Source organism: Arachis stenosperma, unplaced genomic scaffold (assembly GCF_014773155.1).
Source record: "Arachis stenosperma cultivar V10309 unplaced genomic scaffold, arast.V10309.gnm1.PFL2 arast.V10309.gnm1.Scaffold_100028, whole genome shotgun sequence".
In the NCBI taxonomy this organism is placed as follows: Eukaryota; Viridiplantae; Streptophyta; class Magnoliopsida; order Fabales; family Fabaceae; genus Arachis; species Arachis stenosperma.
The window spans coordinates 676,315-681,390 of NW_026651370.1; the positions used below are offsets into that span (position 1 = coordinate 676,315).

Consider the following 5,076-nt stretch of genomic DNA (forward strand, 5'->3'; position numbering starts at 1 on the left):
AGGATGATACATTCATCGTCATCCTTTCCAGTGTCTAAGATTATGAAATCAGCAGGGATGTAAGGGACTTTAACCTTCACTACACATCCTCTACCAATCCATAAGCTTGTTTTATTGACTTGTCTGCCATCTCTAATGAGATTCTTGCAGTTTGTACCTCAGAGATCCCCAGTTTCTCCATTACAGAGAGTGGCATAAGATTTATACCTGACCCCAGGTCACACAGAGCCTTCTCAAAGGTCATGGTGCCTATGGTACAGGGTATTAATAATTTGCCAGGATCTTGTTTCTTTTGAGGTAAAGTTTGCTGAACCCATGTTTTTAGTTCACTAATGAGCAAGAGAGGTTCATCTTCCCAAGTCTCATTACCAAACAACTTGGCATTCAGCTTCATGATGGCTCCTAGATATTGAGCAACTTGCTCTTCAGTTACATCCTCATCCTTTTTAGAGGAAGAATAGTTCACAGAGCTCATGAATGGCAAAAGGAGGTTTAATAGAATCTCTATGGTCTCTATGTGAGCCTCAGATTCCTTTAGGTCCTCAATAGGGAACTCCTTTCTGTCTGGGAGATGTCCCAAGAGGTCTTCCTCATTGGGATTCATGTCTTCCCCTCCCTCTTTGGATTCGGCCATTTTGATTATATCAATGGCCTTGCACTCTCTTTTTGGATTCTCTTCTGTATAGCTTGGGAGAGTACTAGGGGGAGTTTCAGTGATTTTCTTACTCAGCTGACCCACTTGTGCCTCCAAGTTTCTAATGGAGGACCTTGTTTCATTCATGAAACTTAAAGTGGCCTTAGATAGATCAGAGACTATGTTTGCTAAGCTAGAGGGCTCTGCTCAAAATTCTCTGTCTGTTGCTGAGAAGATGATGGAAAAGGCTTGCTATTGCTAAACCTATTTCTTCCACCATTATTAAAGCCTTGTTGAGGCTTTTGTTGATCCTTCCATGAGAAATTTGGATGATTTCTCCATGAGGGATTATAGGTGTTTCCATAGGCTTCACCATGTAATTCACCTCTGCCATTACAGGGTTCTTAGGATCATAAGCTTCTTCTTCAGAAGATGCTTCTTTAGTACTGTTGGATGCATTTTGCAATCCATTCAGACTCTGAGAAATCATGTTGACTTGCTGAGTCAACATTTTATTCTGAGCCAATATGACATTCAGAGCATCAATTTCAAAACTCCCTTCTTCTGAGGCGTCCCATTACTCAATGGATTCCTCTCAGAGGTGTACATGAACTAGTTATTTGCAACCATGTCAATGAGTTCTTGAGCTTCTGCAGGCATTTTTTTTAGGTGAATGGATCCACCTGCAGAATGGTACAGTGACATCTTAGAGAACTCAGATAGACCATCATAGAATATATACAAAATGGTCCATTCTGAAAGCATGTCAGAAGGACACTTTTTGGTCAACTGCTTGTATCTTTCCCAAGCTTCATAGAGGGATTCACCATCTTTTTGCTTGAAGGTTTGAACATCCACTCTAAGCTTTCTCAGCTTTTGAGGAGGAAAGAACTTGGCCAAGAAGGCCGTGACCAGCTTATCCCAAGAGTCCAAGCTATCTTTAAGTTGTGAGTCCAACCATGTTCTAGCTCTGTTTCTTATAGTAAAAGGGAAAAGCATGAGCCTGTAGACTTCAGGATCTACTACATTAGTCTTAACAGTATCACAAATCTGTAAGAACTCAGTTAAAAACTGGTAGGGATCTTCTGATGGAAGTCCATGAAACTTGCAGTTCTATTGCATTAGAGCAACTAGTTGAGGCTTCAGCTCAAAATTGTTTGCTCCAATGGCAAGGATTGAGATGCTTCTTCCATAAAAATTGGAAGTAGGTGCAGTATAATCACCAAGCATCCTCCTTGCGCCTCCACCATTGTTATTGGGTTCGGCCATGTCTCTTTCTTTTTCGAGATTCTCTGTAAGATTTTCTCTGGATTGTTGTGCTTTAGCTTTTCTTAGCTTCTTTTTCAGAGTCCTTTTAGATTCAGGATCTATTTTAACAAGAATATCCTTGTCCTTGCTCCTGCTCATATGAAAAGAAGAGAACAGAAAAGGAAGAGGAATCCTCTATGTCACTGTAAAGAGATTCCTTTAAGTGAGTAGAAGAAGAAAAGAATAGAAGAAGGAGAAGAGAAAAATTCGAACACCAAGGAGAAGAGAGGTTTCGAATTTTTAAATGAAGAGAAGTGTTAGTAAATAAATAAAATAAATAGAAAGAGATGAGAGGGAGAGAATTTTCGAAAATTGTTTTTGAAAAATGGTTAGTGATTTTCGAAAATTAAAAGAAGAAATAAAATTAAAATTTGAAACAATTAGTTAATTAAAAGAATTTTGAAAAAGAGTGAGGAATTTTCGAAAATTTTAGAGAGAAAAGTAGTTAGGTGGTTTTGAAAAAGATAAGAAGTAGACAAAAGTCAATTAGTTAGTTGAAAAGATTTGAAAATCAATTTTGAAACGATAGGGAGTTAGAAAAGATTTTTGAAATTGATTTTAAAAAAAGATATGATTGAAAAGATATGATTGAGATTTGTTTTCAAAAGATTTGAAAAGGAAATTAAAAAGATTTGATTTTTGAAATTAAAATTGATTACTTGACTAACTAGAAACTAAAAAATATGATTCTAGAATTTAAAGATTGAACCTTTCTTAACAAGAAAGTAACAAACTTCAAATTTTTGAATAAATCACATTAATTGTTAGTAAAGTTTTCGAAAATTATGAAATAAAGATAAGAAAAAGATTTTGAAAATCAATTTTTGAAATTTTCGAAAATAAGAAAAATGAAAAAGATTTTATTTTTGAAAAAGATTTTCAAAAGATAGGATTTTTAAAAATGAAATCTTGACTTGACTAACAAGAAACAACTAATTTTAAAAATTTTTGACTAAGTCAACCCAAAGATTTCGGAATTCATGAGAGAATTAAGGAAAAGATATTTATTTTGATTTTTGAATTTTTAATGATGAGAGAGAAAAACACAAAATTGACTCAAAACATGAAAAATTTTGGATCAAACACATAATGCATGTAAGAACACTATGAATGTCAAGATGAACACCAAGAACACTTTGAATATCATGATGAACATTAAGAACTTATTTTTGAAAAATTTTCAAGAAAAGAAAAACATGTAAGGCACCAAACTTAGAAATTTTTCATGTTTATTCACTATGAATGCAAAAATGCATATGAAAAACAACAAAAGACATAAAACAAGAAAATATGAAGATCAAACAAGAAGACTTACCAAGAACAACTTGAAGATCATGAAGAACACATGCATGAATTTTCGAAAATTTTTTAGAAAAATAAAAAGATGCAATTGACACCAAACTTAAAAATTGACACTAGACTCAAACAAGAAACACAAAATATTTTTGATTTTTATGATTTTATTAATATTTTTTTTGGATTTTTTCGAAAATTAATTTTGGAAAAATGAAAACAAGAAAAAAATTTTTGAAAGATTTTTTGAAAACTTTTTGAAAACAAAATAAGAAGAAAATTACCTAATCTGAGCAACAAGATGAACCGTCAGTTGTCCAAACTCAAACAATCCCCGGCAACGGCGCCAAAAACTTGATAGACAAAATTGTGATTCATACTTTTCATAACTCGAACAATTCCTAGCAATGGCTCCAAAAACTTGGTGCACAATACTATGGTTCACTCACATTCTTCACAACATCGCACAACTAACCAGCAAGTGCACTGGGTCGTCCAAGTAATAAATCTTACGTGAGTAAGGGTCGATCCCACGGAGATTGTTGGTATGAAGTAAGCTATGGTCATCTTGTAAATCTCAGTCAGGCAGGTTATAATGGTTATAATGGTTTTCGAATATAAAGATAAATAAAGCATAAAAGATAGAGATACTTATGTAATTCATTGGTGGGAATTTCAGATAAGCGCATGAAGATACTGTGTTCCTTCTGAATCTCTGATTTCCTACTGCTTTCATCCAATCACTCTTACTCCTTTCCATGGCAAGCTGTATGTTGGGTTTCACCGTTGTTAATGGCTACCTCCCGTCCTCTCGTGAAAATGGTCCAAATGCTCTGTCACAGCACGGCTAATCATCTGTCGGTTCTCGATCATGTCGGACTAGAATCCAGTTATTCTTTTGCATCTGTCACTACGCCCAATACTCGCGAATTTGAAGCTCGTCACAGTCATCCCATCTCAGATCCTACTCGGAATACCACAGACAAGGTTTAGACTTTCCGGATCTTAGGAATGGCCGCTAATAATTCTAGCTTATACCACGAAGACTCCGATCTTTCGGAATGGAGGCTAAGAGATACACGCTCATTCTAAGGTAGAACGGAAGTGGTTGTCAGTCACGCGTTCATAGGTGAGAATGATGATGAGTGTCACGGATCATCACATTCATCATGTTGAGGTTCAGCGAATATCTTAGAATAAGAATAAGCATGAATTGAATAGAAAAACAACAGTACTTTGCATTAATACTCGAGGAACAGCAGAGCTCCACACCTTAATCTATGGTGTGTAGAAACTCCACCGTTGAAAATACATAAGTGATGGTGGTCCAGGCATGGCCGAATGGCCAGCCCCCAAAATGTGATCAAATGATCAAAAGATAATCCAAAGATGTCTAATTCCAAAGATCTGAGTACAATAGTAAAAAGCTCTATTTATACTAAACTAGCTACTAGGGTTTACAGAAATAAGTCTAAGTACAGAATTCCACTTCCAGGGCTCACTTTGGTGTGTGCTTGGGCTGAGCTTGAGCTTTACACGTGCAGAGGCTTCTCTTGGGGTTAAATGCCAAGTTGTAATGTGTTTTTGGTGTTTAACTCTGGTTTGTGACGTGTTTCTAGCGTTTTACTCCAGAATGCAGCATGGAGCTGGCGTTGAATGCCAGTTTACGTCATCTAAACTTGAATAAAGTATGGACTATTATATATTGCTGGAAAGCCCTAGATGTAGACTTTTCAACGCAATTGAAAGTGCATCATTTAAAGTTCTGTAGCTTCAAAACCTCTCTCGAGTCCAGGGAGGTCAGAATCCAACAGCATCAGCAGTCCTTTGTCTGCCTCCTA

At 36.0% G+C, this 5,076-nt stretch overlaps 1 non-coding gene across 1 annotated transcript; it reads left to right on the top strand.

Annotated features, from left to right (window-relative positions):
- The first annotated feature begins 1,393 nt into the window (after positions 1-1,393).
- On the top strand, positions 1,394-1,501 carry LOC130959965 (small nucleolar RNA R71). The gene has a single exon (XR_009078938.1). It is a non-coding gene; the product is annotated as a small nucleolar RNA R71 (small nucleolar RNA).
- Positions 1,502-5,076: the final 3,575 nt, after the last annotated feature.